This window comes from Delphinus delphis, chromosome 15, assembly GCF_949987515.2.
Source record: "Delphinus delphis chromosome 15, mDelDel1.2, whole genome shotgun sequence".
NCBI classification, from domain to species: domain Eukaryota; kingdom Metazoa; phylum Chordata; class Mammalia; order Artiodactyla; family Delphinidae; genus Delphinus; species Delphinus delphis.
The window spans coordinates 80602993-80623466 of NC_082697.1; the positions used below are offsets into that span (position 1 = coordinate 80602993).

The following is a 20474-nucleotide window of genomic DNA, read 5'->3' on the forward strand; positions in this document are numbered from 1 at the left end:
TCAGTGGTAGTGACCGCCATGCCTACTGCTACCAACAGGTACGGCCAAAGGCCATACAGCAGACTGCTGGGCAGGGAGATGAAAACTATTGGAACATTCCCCTGAGGGCTCAGCCCCTTGGAACTCAGAATGCCCATCTCTGAGAATCTCTGCTGCAACATTCAGGGGAAGGAACAGTGCCCCGTGAGGGAGGGGACACATGGAAAGGCCACCACTCCTAAGCTCCCACCACTGCAGATGTGCTGGAAAATTCTCCTGCTTGGTGAAGCAGCCGGAATGTTGTTTAGGTGTATTTTCCAGACGGCATCTTGCTATGGACTTGGATGGAGGATTACGAAAGCTTTGTACAAGAGATTTTGCAAAGATCATCTTGTCCCAACCCCTTCTCTTTACAGGTGAGAAAAGAAGGGAAGGACCCAAGGTGGATGGCAAGCTGGTGGCAGAGTCGGGGACGAAAGCCAGGACTCCTGTTTTTAATTTTCTCCCCTCCTTCTGCAATCAGCGGGGAGAGTGGTTCCCAGTGTTCACTTGAGGAAAAAAAAACTGATAAGAATCTGAGGAATGTGACGGCTGAAAGGGACTGACTGTGGAATTTGGTATTTGATACCCGCCGAGGATCACACACAATTACGACCAAGCGAGTCTCCTGTGAGCAGAACACCTTCTGGACCTGCATCCCTTTCCAAAGGAAAGGGGTTCCGGCTCTAAACACCAGGCCCAGCTGGGTGGCCCATGACACCCCAGAAACCCACAGCTGTCGGAGTCTCTAAGGAATGCCTCAATTCCCCCACAAAGGGCAAAATCCAGGAGAATGAGTGCAGTGTTCCGAATTACATCCTGCTGTTTGCGAAGTTCACCTTTTCTTTGGGATCACCACTTCTCAAATCTGCCTTTGTTTCCCACCTCTTAGAGGTATCTTGCTATCAGCACTGCTCATGGATGGCCCATTAACCCCTCCAGCAGGTAGCCGGGAAACATGGGTAGACAACAGCGGATCCTGCCCTTTCCATCTGAGATCAGCCAGTGGGTTCCAGGGGTCTTCCTCACAAGAGCTTCCAGAGCTCTGGATTGGGGGATCCAGCTGCAGGAATTGCTGTGTGACTTTGTACAGGCCCCATCCCTCTCTGGGCCTCTGCCTCCTCCTCAGCAGCAGATGGAACTCACAAGGCAGCATCAGAGCTGGGGGACTATTACAGAGGCCATCACCCCCACCTCGGCAGAAGGGCCCGAGCAACACTGCCTCTCGCCCAGAAGCCAGAACAGTTGGGAAACTGGACTGGCCGAGCAAGGTACCACGTCCTCCAGCCGGCCCGGGCCAGGCTTCTACCACCCACAGGACTGGCGGTGTCAGGGAAAGCCTTAGCCCTACATCCTTTCCAGGCAGGTAGTTCTGCAAACACCTGGGTCTCCAAAGTCATCCCCCAGCCAGGGGCTCGGAGAGAATTTCCAGCAAAGCAGGGCTACCGTGTGGGGCACGTCAGGCACAGAAGTGAACCATTGTCCACTCACCCCGTCTAACTGTGGCTTCCAGAGCAAAGGCACTCTGAGGTCCTGAGGGTGGTTCTAAGCCATTTGGTCCATTAACTTTTTTTTTAAATATAAATTTATTTATTTATTTTTGGCTGCGTTGGGTCTTCATTGCTGCGCACGGGTTTTCTCTGGTTGCGGCGAGCGGGGGCTACTCTTTGTTGTGGTGCATGGGATTCTCACTGTGGTGGCTTCTCTTGTTGCAGAGCATGGGCTCTAGGCGTGCAGGCTTCAGTAGTTGTAGCACTCAGGCTCAGTCGTTGTGGCTCGCGGGCTCTAGAGCGTAGGCTCAGTAGTTGTGGCGCACCGGCTTATTTGCTCCGCGGCATGTGGGACCTTCCCGGACCAGGGCTCCAACCCGTGTCCCCTGCATTGGCAGGCAGATTCCTAACCACTGCGCCACCAGGGAAGTCCCCGTCCATTAACTTTTATTAAGCCCTCTCTAGGCACCAGCCCCTGACGTGGTCACTGGCTGACAGAGCAGGAAGGAGATCTGCGATCTGGGGGAAGGACACAGACAATGCGAAGGACCACAGAAATAGGAGGCAGGTGATGAGAACAGGCCAGGACCTGGGATGCTGCGGGAGCCCTGAGGAGGAGATGCCTGGCTCTGCCGGGGAGGGATGGTAAGGTCAAACCGCCCCGGCCCTGCCCCACTGCCCAGGGACTCTGATCCCCCAGAGCCACGTCCTGCCTGGCCCCCCCAGGGCCCTCCATGCTGGTGGCAGCTCAGTCTTCCTTGGTCCCCCACCAAGATGCTCTGCTGTCCTCCCCTCCCCTCCTCTCCTTTCCCCGCACCTGCAGGCCGCCCACCTCTCAATCCACTGGGAACGCTGAGCCCACAGGCGCACACTGCCTTGGCTTCTTCCCCAGCGTCCTCCAGGCTTACCAGGGCTGAGTCTTCCCCCTCCCACTCACCTGGAAGCAGGTGGCCTCTCCGCCTCTCAGCTGACCTGGGATCAGGAGGCCATGCCAGGTGTCCCCCCACTCCCCAACCGCTATATATTCCATGCTTTCATGTCCACTCTCCACTGGATCTTACTCCAGTGACCTGCATGTTCCAGGCTCTCGCACCAGATCCGGGTCCCCATGCCCAGGGCTCATCCTTCTCTCTCCTCCTCTTCTTCGGGGTCGCAATTCTCAAAAGAGGAGTCCACACGCCCGCGCCTCAGTCCCTGTCTCCCAAATCTCCCCTCCTGACTCTCGGAACCCTGTCAACTTCTCCCCTCCTCCGCCCTCTCTGAGCCTCATCTAGATGTCGGGGTCCTGCAGATCCCGTGAACCCTCCCCCGTCTCCCTCTATGCCCGCCTGGAGGGAGCTCGTCCACTCCAGACCTCTATGGGGAAGGCCCCCGGTCATCTTCTCCAGGACGTCCGGGCACTGCACCCTCCCCAGGCTCAGATGCAAACCCAGCATCACACCAAACCGACTTCCCTTCCCCACACCTCGGCCCTTCGTTCGGCAAACAGCACCATCCCCAGCATCCCGGCCCCCTCGCCTGCACCAGGGCTTTATGCTGTCTCCTGAGCACCCACTGGGCTGCTACATCACCCTCCCACTCCTGCTGCCACTGGTCCAGGCCTCCCAGGTCCCTCCCAGGATGCACACCATCCTGGGCGGAGGGGAAGGACCCCCAGCATCAGCCTGACCCCGAGCCGGGGCTGAGGAACTTTCATGAGGAGGATGGTCACTTGCAAAAGCTTCAAAGCGCTAGAATTGCTGGAGAAGCTGTATGCGGCTGGAGGGGCCTCGGGATTCCAGCCTTGGTCCGAGGCCGGGGGAGCCCTCAGAACAGATTGTAAGCAAGGGCAGGACGTGAACACAGCTAAGTTCCAGAAGGTTTTCTCCATAGCCCCTGTGTGCACGACCCCAGGGCTGAGACCCCACCCGAAGGCTGCAGCCTCCAGAGAAGCGTGGTCCAATGTAATTCCTCAGCCCCACTTTGTTCTTCGCTGTGACTGAAGGCAGATGTCCCCCTGTTCGGGCAGCCCACCTTCCCCTCACCTTTCCCCTCTCATCTGGCGGCTTTGCCCAAGTCCTCCAGGCACCACAGGGCCGGCCACAAGAAAGACACAAAATCACCGGAGAAGAACTGCCCCTTTCCCCTGGCATCCGGCAGAGAGACGCGCTTTCAAGTTCTTGGTTTGTTTCTGCAGTGCCGTTGTCCCTCCAGGAACGCCCGCAGACAGGTGATTCCCACAGGGCAGCTCAGGAGGGCCCTTCCACCTGCAGCTCATCCATCCCAGGAGCGCGGCCGCCAGGACCAGGCTACCGCACCCCTGTTTGTGGGTTTTGCCATGGAATCAAGACAGAAAATTAAATGCATCCCAAGCTGCAGGATGCTGTGAACCAGGCCTCCCAACGGTCGTTCACACAAGAAAAAGCTGAAAAGTAACGACGTGCAGTTTTCCTGCTATAGAAAGGCTTCTTTTAATCAGGCCTGCGGTGGGATTGCAGAGCCTTTGGTTAGAGTTCCTCTGGGTGAGGGTGTCTCCCCTCCAGAAGAGACCTCACAACAGCGAGGCCTGGAAACCCGCTTGTTTTCTTTTTCTAAACCATTTTATTGAGGTATGACTGACATACAGAAAGCTGTACATATTTAATGGATCCAACTTGATGAATTCAGAGGCAAGGATACGCTAGGGAAACGATCACTACAATCTATGCCACAAACATATCCATTGCCTCCAAGAGTTTCCTCCTGCCCGACTTATTATCATGATTATTATTACTATTATTCTGTGGTAAGAACACCTAACACAAGATCTACCCTCTTGGCAAATTTTTAAACACACGCTACAGCATTGTTAACTACACAGCATTTCTAGAACTTACTCATCTTTGTAGCCTTTGACTAGTACCTCCCCATTGCCCCTCCTCCCCCCATTCCACTCTCTGCTTCTATAAATTTGACTAGTTTAGGTCCCTCCTATAAGTGGCCTCATGCAGTATTTGTCCATCTGCACCTAGCCTATTTCATTCAGTATTCTGTCTTCCAGTTCCATCCATGTTGTCACAAATGGCGGGATTTTCTTCTGTTTAAAGGCTGAATAATAGTCCACTGCACATCAATACCACGTGTTCTTTATCCATTCATCCGCTGATGGGCAGAAACCTGCTTTAGGTGACAGAAAGTTCCAGCAACAGCCCAGAAGAATGGAAGGTCTCCTGCTTTCTGACCCCCAGAGCCTCGGAGTCAGGACGTGGGTGCTGTGACCATTCTCCAGATGAAGAGACTGTGGTTCAGAGTGGGGGCATGGTGTGTTGGTGTGCTAGGGCCGCTGTAACAAATTACCATCAACTTAGCAATGTAAAATGATATACATTTATTATCTTACAGCTCTGGAGGCCGAAAGTCCTAAATCAGTCTCCCTGAGCTGGAGTCAAGGTGTCGGCGGGGCTGACGTCGATGGGGCTGGTTCCCTCTGGAGGCTCTAGGGGAGAATCTGTCCCGAGTCTTTTCCAGGAGGCTGCCTGCAGTTCTTGGCTCAAGGCCCCTTCCTCACATCACTCTGACCTCTTAATTCCGTCGTCACGTCTGCCCTCCTGCCTCCCTCTTAGAAGGGCGGTGTGATTAGCTTGTGCTCACCTGGAATCTAGGAACATCTTCCACCTCAACAGCGTTCATTTAGTCACATCTGCAAAGTCGCTTTTATCACGTAAGGTAACATATTCACAGGCTCTGGGGAGTAGAATGTGGACATCTTTGGGGGCTTTTATTCCACCTCCTACGCAGAGTTGGCCCCAGGCCACACAGCCGAGCGGTGGCCACACCAGGCCTGTGGAGGGAGGTGCGGTTCAGACAAGTGGGAACTGGGTCACAGACCTTTGCCACCTTTCCGGGGTTCCCAGATGTGACCATAAGCCTGGTTTTGGGAAACTTGGTCCCTAGTTAATACAGAAGGCGTGCAGTACAAAACAACTGATACGAAAAGAAAGGAACTGTTGGAAGGTGCCTACAGACAGGATGCAGGGGTGGGTGCGGATGGCTCAAAAGGGCCAGACCCGCTGCCCTCGGGGCGCCTCTGCTCCTGCCGTTTCCCCCAATCTGGAGAACTCTCCCGCCTCGGCACCCGCCTCCCACATCCCAGCTCTGCTGTGAAGCCCAGAGTGACTTCTCCCTCCCTGGGCCTCAGTTTCCCTACCTAGAAAATGGGGATAATACCAGCGCCCAACCTGTGAGGTCATTGTGAGGAATGAGTCAATATACGTAACACAGGAAGAAGACCGCCTGGCACAGAATAAGCACGAATGAAGCATTTGCCATTGTAATCAGGCATCGACGATGTTCCAGGGACTTCGGTGAGCAGGACAGACGCTGTCTCTAAGCTCTGAGTCCTCTAGAACTGGGTCCACATGCAGAGATCGCTCCCTCCCCCAGAGAGCCTTGGAGAAGACGAAGACTCTCTTTTCCGCCTGAAGTCTCCTGGGACCAGCTGTCACTCAACCAGATCTGTGCCGACACACACCCAGGGTACACAGGAACTGGGGGGGTGGGTCACGGCCCCTGCCCGGGATGAATTCACAGCCCAGACAGAGTCAGGCCTTGAGGAAGGTAAACAATAACCAGAATCCCCAGCAGGCCCCAACACTTCCAGCAAAAAGGGGGTGACCCACCCCCCCACTCACACATTCCCACGTGTGCTTGTGTGCAAGCAAACTCCCGAGACTGGAGAAACTCCCCTCTTGTACTGGAACCGGACCCCCGGCGAGGAAAACAAGCTTCTTTTCTTCGCCATCTGCTCCGGCTCTGAAGGCTGGGGCTCTCCCCATCCCCCTTCCCTTCTGCTTCCCCATCCCCCAGGCATCCGCCAGGCAGCGCTGACCTCGCACAGAAGGCTTTGGTTAGCAGGTCAGGCTGGAGAGGCAGGGTGGGGGCAAAGGGCACAGGCCAAAGAGGAGACCTACAGAGGGGGGATGCTCTTCGGAGGGAATCCTGGAGCCACAGGGGAGGAGAGAGGGGAGCGGAGCTCTGGGGGTGTGTGGGAGGCCCCAGCTGGCCAGGCCCTTTCCCACCCCTCTACCCAAGCCCTCTGCAGCGGGCCCTCAGCTTCCTGGCCCCAGAGAAGCAGTTCCCAATTCCTAAGACCTCACCAGATATTTACATTGAGGCTGCCTCAAGGAATTTTCTGGAAAACTCCTTCTCCGCCCACTCCCACTTCAAAGGAAAAAGCAAGACCCCTAAAGCTGGTGGCCTCTGTGGCTTCTTTAAAGTGGCTTCTGGAAAGCTGGTCTGGTGGGAACAAAGCACAGAAGAGGACTTTGCTCCAGGACCCCTCGGAATTACAGATCTGCCCCTGAGGAGAGATGAGGCCAGGGCCTCAGTTTCCCAGAAGATGGTGGGTCAGGCGTTCACTTCTGTGTGCACTTATTTGTCCCTTGCTTTTGTCCCCGGTTGTTTGCACCCGTGACTGGGCTGAAGTTTGGGTCTTTGCTCCCAGGGGGTGTCTGTCCCCTATGAGCCCCTGGACCAGCAAAGTTGACTTTGCCTCAGTCACCTCCATAGTTCCTGGCACTCACAGGCCCACCTGGAGTGTTTGAGTGTGAATTCCCTACAGGCAATTTTCTCTGTGGCCTTTGAAGAAAGGCTCTGGTTCTTATCTTCCCCAGATGGTCCCTCTTCCCCTCCCCCACCCAAGGCCCTTATCTTGTGTGCAAAATCCTTCCTGGTTCAGCACAACTAATGATGCTGGTTAAAATATCAAAAACACATATTACTGAGTGCATGGCTAAGTTGGAGAGAAAGGAAAGGAATTTGTAAGAGGCCAGTAACTAATAAAATGTATGAATTCAGAGGGATAAGCTCGCATTGCTGGGTTTGTGGATCCCTGGCAGTCCAACCTGAGGATGATGGGAAGTCAGTGGGAGACCCTGGTGTAAAGCCCCGTGTACAAGGCAGGCAGGAGAAATATATAAATGTCTCAGCCTTGGCCCTTGGGTAGAACACCTGACCTTAAGCCTCATAAACATGCCACCTTTTCTCAGAAAGCTACTGGAGGATGTGTTCCATCACAATGAGGGAGCAAACCCAAAAGAGTGGATATGAACTGTAGGAAAGAGGGTGCCCAATACAGGGAGAAAGCTTGGGGCAAAGGAAATCCCCAGGCTGTTGGTGAAGAGCAATCCCAAAATTGTAGGTTTCTACCTGCCCAGATCGCAGCAGATCAGAGGTTCAAGGAGCAATTGCCGGAAGAAGATGAAAGTAATGGAATATCTCATGAAGTGTCAGGAGGAAATCTGCACAACTGGGAGAGAGTTTGGAGATGAATTAATAAAAACACAGAAAAGCTAAGTGAACAAAAACAAGAAGGGTCAAAAATGTGTTCAGGAAAAGCCATCATAGTACACTGCATGGCTCAGCTACCACTTGGCATAAAATGTAAGACCTGAGTATTGTGCTAACTAGAATTGTGACATAAAGTGTCTTGGGAAAATGGGGCCACAGGAAATGTGTGTGAAGGGGAGGGCAGCGTGTGGAAGATGCTCCACTCTCACCTTTCATAGTGGAAGACTGATACCTAATGCCCGAAACAGAAAAATCAAGCTGTAGCAATGTAACTACGTATTTTAGAGATGTGGGTGCAAATACTAAAAATATGAAAAGTTAAAAGAGTCGGAGGGGCTTCCCTGGTGGCGCAGTGGTTGAGAGTCCGCCTGCCGATGCAGGGGACGCGAGTTTGTGCCCCAGTCTGGGAAGATCCCACATGCCGCAGAGCGGCTGGTCCCGTGAGCCATGGCCACTGAGCCTGCGCGTCCGGAACCTGTGCTCCGCAACGGCAGAGGCCACAACAGTGAGAGGCCCGCATACCGCAAAAAAAAAGAAAAAAAAAAAAAAAAAAAAAAGAGTCGGAGTAGTTGTCTCCGGAGAACATGAGAAAGGAAGTGGATGAGGGAGGGCTGTTGTTTTTCATTTTAAGCCTTGTAGAACTATTTGGTTCTTGAAACTATGTACATATGCAACTTTCATAAAAGGTTACAAATGAAATTAAAAGTTAAAACACATGATCCAAGATGGATAATACCAAGTGCTTTAAAGACTTTTCTTGTTTAATCTTCTCCTCCGGGACTTCCCTGGTGGCACAGTGGTTAAGAATCCACCTGCCAATGCAAGGGTCACGGGTTCGAGCCCTGGTTCGGGAAGATCCCACATGCCACAGAACAACTAAGTCCATGCGCCACAACTACTGAGCCCGTGTGCCACAACTACTGAGCCTACGTGCCTAGAGCCCTTGCTCTGCAACAAGAGAAGCCACCGCAATGAGAAGCCGACGCACTGCAATGAAGAGTAGCCCTCACTCGCCACAACTAGAGAAAGCCCATGCGCAGCAACAAAGACCCAATGCAGCCCAAAATAAAATTAATTAATTTAAAAAATAATAATAATTCCTAATGTGATAAAGTCTATTATAAATCTTCTCCTCCACTTTTGGGGTAGATATGATGGTTGTCCTCACTTTACAGATGAGGAAATCGAGGCTTGTGGAGAAGAAATGGTTTCTCCTAGGTCACACAGCTGGCAGGTGGTAGAGGCAGGACTCGAACTACGAGTCAGATCCTTGGCCATCAAATTATACTACCCTCAGAAACAAACCCCCAGGCAAGATCACCTCCCCTGTGCTACATTATGTCTCAGCCTACACAGGCCTTGAAAGAGGGTGGTGGTGAATTGTGACTGGTGAGATATTCTCCGGAAGGTTTTACCATTTGCCATTTTACCATTTTACCGTTTGCCAAGCTGTACTCATCTCTCTGCAGACTGGCGACATAGCATGAGCCCCTGACTCTATATGGCTGCAAGGCTCTGATGGGCGTCATATCTGGTGGCCCACATCACTCCACTCCAATCCTTTCAGAACTCCAGAGCCTCCTCATGGCCCCCAGGATGAACCATGCTCACCTCCATCCTTGCTTCTGTCTCTCGTTCTCAGAACCCAGGGCCACACCATGCCAGGCCCCCTCCCACCCACTTGCTGGGCCTTTGCTCACTCCTTGTCCTCCGTCTTCCCCATCTCTGCCTCTTCTTCCTCCAGAGGCACCTCAAATGTCACCCCTTTTGGGAAGCCTCCCCAGCTGTCCTGGGTACCACATTGCTCCTGCCTCGGTTTCCTTGTATCCCTTTGTCCAGACTTTTGTGACTCCAGACCTCCTGTGATAATTGTTCATTTAGTCTCCTCTATTGGACTTTGAAGACAGTGACCTTCTCTGAACCATTTCTGCACACTCAGCAACCGTTTAACAGTCCCTGTTAAACCCTGGGCATCTGGAATACCTACATAATGACTGAAGACCACTTCATTGAGGCTTCCAGGCGAATGTGTTAAAAGGCAGGACCCGGGCTTCCCTGGTGGTGCAGTGATTGAGAGTCCGCCTGCCGATGCGGGGGACATGGGTTCGTGCCCCGGTCCGGGAAGATCCCACATGCCGCGGAGCGGCTGGGCCCGTGAGCCATGGCCGCTGAGCCTGCGTGTCCGGAGCCTGTGCTCCACAACGGGAGAGGCCACAACAGTGAGAGGCCCGCATACCACAAAAAAAAAAAAAAAAAAAAGGCAGGACCCAAGACTAAATATATTGACTTTCCTCCTTAACAAATCCTGTGTGATCTCAACTGTGCAAAATTATATATATATATATATATATATATATATATATATATATATATATATATGCAAGCACACAGCAAATACCAAAAGAAATATGGCTCTCAAAAATGGAATTATTGGGAAAGGACAGTCTTTTCAACAAAATGTGTTGGGAAAATTGTACACACGTAATAGAATGACGTTGTAATAGAATGACGTTGTAATAGAATGACGTTGTAATAGAATGACATTGAACCCTTACCTTACGTCATTTACAAAAATTTACTCAAAATAGATCAAAGACTTAAATGTAAGTCCTAAAAGAATAAAACTCCTAGGGCAAAATAGAAAAGAAAATGTAGGGCCAAAGCTTCTTGACACTGGATTTGGCAATGATTTCTTGGATATGACATGAAAAGCACAAGGAACAAAAGAAAATATAGATAAATTGGACTACATCAACATTTAAAACTTTTATGCATCAAAGAACACAGTCAACAGAGTGAAAAGGCAACCCACACAATGGGAGAAAATATTTGCAAATCACATATCTGATGAGGGGCTAATATCCAGAATATATAAAGAACACTGACAATTCAACAGAAAAAACCTGATTCAAAATTGGGCAAAGGACTTAAATAGACATTTCTCTACAGATGATGAACAAATGGCCAATAAGCACGTGAAAAGATGCTAAACATCACTAATCACTGGAGAAATACAAATCAAAACCACCGCTTTACACCCACTAGGATGACGACTATCCAAAAAAATTTACAAAATAACAAGTGTTGGTAAGGATGTGGAGAAATCGGAACCCATTTGCTCTGTTAGTGGGAACATAAAATTGTGCAGCCACCATGGGAAACAGTATGATGATTCCTCAAAAAAGTTAAAAATAGAACTACCATATGACCCAGCAATTCCACTTCTAGGTATCTAGCCAAAAGAATTGAAAGCAGAGACTCAGAGAAATGTGTACACCCATGTCCTTATCAGCGTTATTTATAATAGCCAGAAGGTGGAAGAAACCCACGTGTCCATCAACAGATGAATGGATAAACAAAATGTGGTCCACCCAGACGATGGAATATTATTCGGCCTTAAAAATGGAGGAAATTTTGACACATGCTAGAGCATGGATGAGCCTTGAGGACATTATGCTAAGTGAAATACGCTAGTTACAAAAGGACCAATACTGTATGATTCTACTTATACAAGGTCCCTAGAGTAGTCAAAGCCATAGAGAGAGAAGGTAGAATGGCAGTTGCCAGGGGCTGGCAGGGAGGAGGAAATGGGGGGTTAGTGTCTAATGGTCGCACAGTTTCTGTTTTGCAAGATGAAAAGGGTCTGGAGATGATAGTGGTGACGGTTGCACAGCAATGTGAATATACTTAATGCTAGTGAACTGTTCATGTAAAAGTGATTAAGGTGGTAAATTTTAAGTTGTGTGTATTCTATCACAATAAAAAGAATTTAAATTTTTAAACCTACAAAAATGGAATTATAAATGATTTCTTTCTTTCCACTTTTCCGTATTTTCCGAATGATCTATGATAAATATAATCAGGGGGAAAATAAACCTTTTTTAAAAGAAGATGTCAGGCCCCCTTTCACCTAAACATCTGTGCTGGCCACCGGAGCCCCAACCCCTGCTGCTCCCAGGCCTGCTGGGCCGAGAGCTTCCATCAGCTTTCTCTACCTGACACCAACATTTGGTTTCCATTCCCAACGCCTCACATAATTCTTGGAGATCAGCTCCTGCCGGTTTCGGGTCCAGCGGAAAGAAAGCGGCCCTTGGGAGGGTCAGCTTGCATCCCATCGGGGTGCATTTGGCTGGGCCCGCACTGAGCTGTCTTGCCCAGACACCCCCCAGCCCCCAGAGCCCATCCATCCTGCCGGCTACCCACCCACTGTCAGTGGGGCAGGCGAATTTCCTGGTGCGCGGTAACCCAAGCCCCTCTCTGCTCCCCACGGGCATGGCCAGGCTCTGTTATTAATCTTGGGGCAGATCCTATGTCCGAAGCTGAGACAGCTGTCCCCACATGCAGCTGCCCCGGGCCAGCAGGCAGACAACTTCCAGCCCTCCCGCCTCCCTGCCAACGGCCAGCCAGGGAATTGAACTTTCCTTCCAAACCCCTTGCTCGTGCAATGCCTGGACCCTCACACTGCGTCATGGCCCAGCGAGCCCCTGTTCACTCCCTGGTTCATTCCAGGTTAGAATGCAACTCCAGGATCCTGAGTGACTTGGACTTCTTGGCCTAGAAAGCAACTGTGGTGTCCCAGTTGGGCTGCGGTTGAATCAATAAGGGATTGTTTGAGCCCATGCTCCATGCTCAGCCCCGGTTACCTGCTGGGGCAGACAAAGCCATCTAGGATGGGGATCCTGACCCCAAGGGGCTCGAAGTCCAGCTGCAGGACAAGCACGTGAAACAAGAATAAAGCAAACCAGGACAGGACCTGGGGAAAGCTGCCCGTGGCAGCCACACGGCCAGGTGCTCCGCCATCCAGAAGGCAGAACAACCCACCCCAGGGGCCACTGTTCACTCTAGATTCCAAGTAGAACACACAGCCCTGATTCAAACAGCTCATTGAATGCTCCCACAGGAACTGGCTAGGATTAGTCCCATTTCACAGATGTGTAAACTGATGCAAGGTAACAGGAACTTGCCCACAGCGAGACGAGGGGCCAAGGTTCTGATGTCAATTTGCCTGACTCCAAAGTTCTGAGTATCATTAGGTCTGTGCTTTTGGGACCACCCACCGCAGCCCAACTTTATAAACTGACCTGCCTGCCTACTCACAGATGGCAGATGCCCACCCAGCATGAACCTACTTGGCTTTATCACCTATTTCTGGCTCCATATGGGCAGATTCCAGTGATATGGCGATAACCAAGGCAGACAATCCCAGGCCCCCCGAAGCTTCCCTGCTAGGATGTGTCAAGATCCCAGGCACTGATGACTTTGGCCCTCTGTATTCTCTGGGACACAGCTGTGACTCAGTCTTAGCTGTCCCTGTGATTCCCCCACCAACGGGTGCAGAGGACCAGAGTCGGCCCGCACGGCCAGCCCCAGTCCATACGAAGCAACTGGACAGCTAACGCGTGGACTAAAATACAGCTGGCATCAGGCTATAAAAGAGTGTCACCCCAGCCTGAAACACTGCTCTCTCGCCTTAGGCATGCTTTGGGCCACCTGTGGTTTTCAGGGAACACCATCTACCTGAGCACCAGTGTAGAAGGACATAGGTTCATGTTCTCGGCTCTGCTACACAAGATGGCCCTTGGTTTTCATTTTAACTGCATTTCCCGGCATAGGACAAGCTGGGTGGGGGGAGGGAGGAATTCACATACTCCCCACTCCCAGCTCAGCATCTGCCTCCCCACCCGCTTCAAACAGATGCTGGCTTTGTTAGGGAAAAAGAGACCAAACAGAAGCTGACAGCTCATGGTCTAGGACCAGGGCTGTTTTCAGGAAGAATAAGTTGTCACTGCTGGGGAAGGAGAGGGCAGATGTGTGATAATGGCAGAAATAATTTAGCCTCATCAGAATGATTGGCCCTACAAGGAGTCTAGAAACCGAGGTCTATTATTAGGCTATTTGTTTAATAAAGGGGGGATGAGAGGGAGGGAAAGGTGGGTGAATCCTGGGTCCTCGGACTCCAAAAATATCCTATCTATAAACCAAGAAGTGAGGCAAATATACCATCATCTTCTAACCACGTCCAGGACCCACACATTGTCTGCCTCTCTTCAGAGTAAACAAGGAGAAGAGGCAGCAGAGAAGATGACTCTGGGGGAGACCAAACCACAACCCACTTTCCTTTCTCTCTCCTCAGAGCCCTCTACGTCACCATCCTTTGTAAGAAAGATGAAGCCTCATTCTTCCAAGTCAACCAAGATGTTGACTTACACGGTGACCAACACGCATACACACAAACGTACACACGCATACACACACAAACACACACACACATTGGAAGACTATAGGATTCTCTACCTCAAAAACCCAAGAGAGCCACCTGAAAAACCATCAAAATATTTTTTTTAATGCCTTATGGTAGCAGGACATAAAATCAACGTACCCCAAATCAACAGCTTTCCTATATGCCAGACATCAACATTTAAAAGTGTCAGGGAACAAAAAGAACTCATTCACGATAGCAATAAAAACTACAAAATGCCTAAGAATAAATCTAACAAGCTCTGGATAAATGGAGCAGAAAGACTGAAAAACACACAGGATTATAAACATTGAATTCTATTAATCCATTAAGTCAACACAGCCTAGATCAAAATCCCAACAGCATGTTTTATAGAACAAGAAAAGATGATTCTAAAATTCACCCAAGATCTTTCAATTGTGTTCGCTGCTGCCGCCGCGCCGCTGTCACTCTCCAACTCCAGCGCTGCCTCTAGCTCGCGGAGCTCCAGCGGAAGGAGAAGTGGGGTTAAGTCAGGAGGTCTCTTTACCATGGCTCGACTGCCCGCAAAGCGACCAGTGGTAAGGCACCGAGGAAGCAACTGGCTACAAAAGCCGCTCGCAAGAGTGCGCCCTCTACTGGAGGGGTGACGAAAACTCATTGTTACAGGCCTGGTACCGGGGCGCTCCGCGAAATCAGACGTTTTCAGAAGTCCACTGAACTTCTGATTTGCAAACTTCCCTTCCAGCGCCTGGTGCGGGAAATTGCTCAGGACTTCAGAACAGATCTGCGCTTCCAGAGTGCAGCTATTGGCGCTTTGCAGGAGGCAAGTGAGGCCTAGTTGGTTGGCCTTTTTGAAGACCCCAACCTGCATGCTATCCATGCCAAACGTGTAACAATTATGCCAAAAGACATCCAGCTATAGCACGCCGCGTACGTGGAGAAGGTGCTTAAGAATCGACTATCATGGGAAACATTTCATTCTTTAAAAGAAAAAAAATTTCTCTTCCTGTTATTGGTAGTTCTGAATGTTAGATTCCCCCCCCCCCCCTCCATGGGGTCAAAAGGTACCTAAGAATATGATTGCAGGTGGAAAAATAGGGGACAGAAATCAGGTAATGGCAGCTTTTCCATTTTCATTTGTGTGTGAATTTTTAATATAAATGTGGGGACATAAAGCATTAATGCAGGTCAAAACGTTTGAGTGAACAAGTTTCAGCAGTTCAACTTTATAACAATTATAAATAAACCTGTCAAATTTTTCTGGACAGTGCCAGTATTTGGATTTTTTTTGGATTTTTTTAAAACAAGTAAATTTCTTATTGACTGCAACTAAATGCTGTTTGTAGCATTTTTATCATACAATAGATTCCATCCATTCACTATACTTTTCTAACTGACTTGTCCTATATGCAAGTACATGTTTTTAATGTTGTCTGTCTTCTGTGCTCTTCCTGTAAGTTTGCTGTTAAAATACATCAAACTATTTAAATAAATAAAATTGCAAAAATAAAATAAAATGCACCCAAAAGAAAAAGTGTACAAATGCTAAGAATATTTTGATAAAGATGAACAGCAAAGAGGAATTGCTCTATCAACTAACAAAACACAGAATAAGGATATAGTAATTACAATAGTGTAGTTTGGGCACCAGATCAGATTAAGAGTTCAGAAAAAGGGCCGTGTACATAGGGAAGTTTAGTATGTGATAAAAGTGGCATTTCAAATTATTGGGAATAGATGGATTTTTCAGTAGAAGTGTGAGGGGAGGTTTGTGGGGAAAGAAACAAAAGTTAAATCCCTACCTCACAGCCTCTGTAAAGACTTCAGTGGGAAGGCTATGCCCTTATCATGACTCTACACAAGGCTGGGTCTTAACAGGTTTTTGAGGCTCAAAGCCACTTTCAGTCTTAATACTGTTTGAAATCTAAGCTCAATCCAACTCTTCAAGGCCCCAAATCTTTCACTTTTCATTTCCGTTTGTGCTGTAGGCTAAATAATGCCCCATCCTAACCCCAGGAACCTGTGAATACATTATCTCACATGGCAAAAAGGACTCTGCAGGTGTGATTAAACTAAGGATCTTGAGGTGGGGAGCTGATCCTGGGTTATTAAACCGGGTGGGCCCAAGCTAATCACAAGGGTCTTATAAAATGGAGGCAGGAGGATCAGAGTCAGAGAGAGAGGTTGGAGGAGGCTCTCTGAAGATGGAGGAAGGAGCTATAAGTCAAGGAGTGCCAGCAGTCTCTAGAAGCTGGAAAAAGCAAGGAAACGGATTCTTCCCTGGACCCTCCAGAAGGACCAATCCTGCGAATACCTTTTATCCCAGGGAGATCCACTTCAGGCTTCTAGCCCTGAGAACTGTAAGGTAATAAACTTGTGCGGTTTTAAGCCACAAAGTTTATGGCCATTTGTTACAGCAGCAGTAGGAAGCTAACACAGCCTGCAAAGTGGTTAGACCTTTCCTGGATACTCTCTGTGATCCGGGCACTCTGCAAGAACCAAGAGATACAGCACCAAACAAGATCCCTGCCCTTGGAGAATTTACAGTCATAGCATAGACAACTATTAACTAATTATCAATCAATTAATTATAGGATTGACTTACAGTTATCATGAACTTCTAATACGAGAGTAAGCTCTGAGGGCTTAACAAAAGGACCTTACCTTACCTTGTGGAGGGGGGCCAGCAAAAGTTTCCCTGAAGATGTGATGTTTAAGCGGATCTCTAAGCTTTGAGCAGGAACTAGCTAGGCCAAGAAAAAGCAAAATCTGATCAAGGCAGTGCAAAGGCCCTGAGGCAGGAAGCAGCTTGAGATTAAAAGGTAGCCAGTGATGAGCAGAGCACCCAGAGAGACAAGAAGCAGGCTAGACGGGGTTGGACTGGGTTCCCTCCAAGCCCCTGATATCGGGGTCTCTCCCATCAGTTCAGCTGCCTCTCCAGGAAGGTACGTACTCAGAGCTCTTGCATGAAGACTTTCAGGATCTGAGCTAATCGTCATCGTCGGCTAGGGGACAACAGAGAGAGAGAGCCTGGCAAACCCTGCAGAGGCCTAGGATCCCATGACCCCAGAAATAGAGGGTGTCCGGGCAGGTTGAGACCTCTCAGAAGGGAGAATCAGCCGTCTGGCCAAGTCAATCAGGGAGGGGCAGGAAGAGGTAAGTGCCGATTCCCCAGATAAGCCCTTTCAGGAATGACAAAAATGTCAGATGCCAGAGGCAACTGGCGGGGGTGCAGACAGCTGGAGCCAAGTCAGAGGGAAACTGCCACCTTCTCCCCAAAGGCCCTGGCGCCTCCAGGGCCAGCAGGGCCGCAGGGTCAGCGGGCAACCTGCAGCAGGGCCAGACTCCAGAAGGTACTCTCTGGGGAAGAGGGAAGCCTGAGCCTTTCACAATGGCTCCAAGCAGAGAAGCCCCTCTGCCGGGCCTCCTGCGTGCTAGGAACTGGGGGACTTCTCAGCAAATGTCACACAGTCCCTGACCTTCCAGAATGTGGAAGGGGGAGGGGACCAGACCCTTTCAAAGACCTAAAATGTTTCAGCTGCAAACTGCAGCCAGGCATGGGTGCAAACAACGCCACACACACACACACACACACACACACACACACACGCACGCACACGCACACGCACACGCAGCAAACATCCATCCTCCTGCAAGTGTTGGTGCCCCCAGGCTTGTCCAGAGGGTGGACTCAGGCTGGAGGGAGCTGCAAAGGTGGGGGCCCTCGGCCAGTTGCGCTGAGTAATAATGAGCCTGCATATTTAATAAACACATTTCCTCATTTGATCTCAGCCCAATCCTATTAGTTTCAGGTTACTTGTGAGGCGTTGAGTCAATGAAGGGAAGCACTGGCCTGACTGTGGGTCCCCCGGTCCCTTCTCCCCCATCCTGGGGCCACACAGGGTCCCCTCAGCTGTCACACTCCCGGGACACAAAGCTCCTCAGAACTCGTCAGTCTCTGACTCGCCACGGGCATCTCAGGACCCCAGACCCTCCAACCTGCTCCCCAGTCATACTTTGAGGGCGACCCTCTGTGTTCATCCACCGCCCCACCCCACCCAGTGGTGGAAGCTCTGCTGGGAGAGAGGACCAGCCCCCGTCCCTCACTCTTGGCCTTGAAAACCTGAGCGGGCTCTCAGGGATTCCGAAACCCTGACAGGACCCTCCCTTCTGTGTTTCTCCGGCTCCTCCACAGCCCCAGGGTGGGCAACTGCAGGGCGAGGTTGCAAATGAGCCCAGCCAGAGGTCCTCTGCAAAAGGCAGAGGGCACCATAACTGCTGAGGCATTTAACCTTGACCCACTAGGCCAGCGTTTCCCAGAGCACCGCGTCTGGAACACCAACCAACATGCTCCCCAGAAACGGATCCAGTGGTCCCAGATGTCTGCGAAACTCCTCTTTTCCCCAAGCTTTGCAAGGTCCATCATCACACTGCCCACTCTGGGAAAGCCTTTATCATTTCATGGGGCTGCATAGAGTGTCTACTAGATACTGTTCTAAGCCCTTTACGAACATTAACCCATCGAAGCCCCAGAACGACCTGAGGAAGTAAACCCACGCCCATTTTACGTATGAGACTGAGGCACAGAGAGGTCAGATGGTTCGCTCAGGGCCACCCAGCGCGGGGATTCAGACCCAGACCGCCTGGCTCCAGAGCCTGGTCTTCACACCCTCCCTCTTTCTTAAGGAAACCCTTGAGCTTGGTTCACGAGCATTTCCCAGGCTGCTTCTCATAACTTCCATTAACACCTGACGGAACAAGCTTGGCAACATCGTTACAGGCAGCAGGGGAGCCGGCAAAGGTCAGCAGTCAGCTGGCCAGCTCTGACCTTCCCGCCCATCACTCCGGACGCGGCTGGGGGTAGGGCAGACAGAGGCCCAGAAGGTGGGAGCCCCCGCCTCTTGCCCAAGTGTTACAGAATTAACCTGGACTGGGTCCAGCTTCTTTCAAGGTGGTCTTGTCCAGGCCACCAAAGAAACATGTAGACCCTGGTTTCAGGGAGGCAGGGAAAGGAAGCCCAGGCGAGGAAGCTGGGGACCCCTGACTCTTCAGAGAGGAAAACAGCGCGCCGTGTGTCTCCTTCCATAGGATCTGCTTCAGGGTTCCTGAAAATCCTCTAACAGTTAGTTATTGTTACTCTATTCCCCTGCTCCAGGCAGAGCTGGTCTGGGTCCAGCTTGCACACTCTCGAAGCAGCAGTGAAGTGTCGGACCAGTTCAAGCCAAGAGAAGCCTGCAGCCGTGTTCTTATTCATAGGAATTGTTTCTCTGGGAACGGATTTTAAAATAACAGAGAGGCTGAGGGGGGAGAGGTGAGCCAGAGGAAGGGCGAGGAGATTCAGAAAACCCCGGGGCCTTAAGAAAAGGCCTCACCAGATATTTACATCGAGGCCATTCCATGTGATTTTCCACCCAATCCTACTTCAAAGGAAGAAGCAGGACCCCCTAAAGTGGGTGGCCTCTGTGGCTCCCCTAAATGTGGCTTCCAGAGCTGGCCTGGTGGGGGGTGGAGCACAGAGAAGGACCTCACTCCAGGACCTCTCAGAAGGACAGAACTGCCCGGGGGCAGAGGCCACCCCCTCGGCTTCCCAGAGGACAGAGGTCAAGGCACTTGTTCACTCACTTGCTCAAAAAGCAACCACGGAACACCTGATACGCGCAAGCCTGCGCTAGATGTTAAAAATACAAGTATTTTACAAAAACACAAGGTGCGTGAACACCACGCTTTGTTGCCTTTTCAAAGCTGAGAAAACACTGGGGAGTCTTTGCAAGGTTCCAGGAAGCAAAACAGCCAGCTTCTGGCATCCCACAGGCACTGGGAAAGTCCAGGAGCCCCAGGCTGCAACCTGTTCTGGCCTGTCCGTGGCCCAGCAAGTGGCCAGATGCTGCCAACTGCACAGACTCTGAGCGCTCGTCACTCGGCGGCTCCCTCCCCACTGCCCCAGCCCTGCTTCAGGGTTCCTGACACTGCCTGTTAGCTGTCTCCCTCCTCCGGCCCCATCTCCTCCATACCAGTAACGCTGACACAGGACCCACTGTGACCAAGCCTCGACCCAAAGCCCAAGCTCCTTAGGGCTGGCAGAAAAGGGGCTTCACCCTCAGGGTCCGAAGGCCCCACCTGCCCCACACTCGCAGCCCTTGGTCCAGCCACTCTGAACCCAACTGCACAAACCATAAATGTCAGACACCGTCACGCCTCCCAGCCCTTACACAGCTGTCCTGTCCACCTGAAATGCCCCCCCCCCAGTCACTGCAGAGAACACCCCCCCCTCACCCTACAAGACCCACTTCAAACGTGATTCCTCTAGAAAGGCCTTGGCATGTAGCCTTGGTCCACCAGGCCAGCGTTTCCCAAGGTATGGAGTCTGGAACGTCATCCCAACAAAAGGATTCCACAGCCTCATATGTTTGCAAACCCCCCCCTTCTTGGCAATCTTTGCA

General features: G+C 50.9%; 1 protein-coding gene and 1 pseudogene across 1 annotated transcript in view; one reads left to right on the plus strand and one right to left on the minus strand.

The window, feature by feature from the left end:
- COL26A1 (collagen type XXVI alpha 1 chain) overlaps positions 1-20474 on the minus strand; it is a 174893-nt gene that overhangs the window by 144347 nt on the left and 10072 nt on the right. The window lies entirely within an intron of this gene.
- LOC132438565 (histone H3.3A-like) lies at positions 19-14985 on the plus strand (annotated as a pseudogene).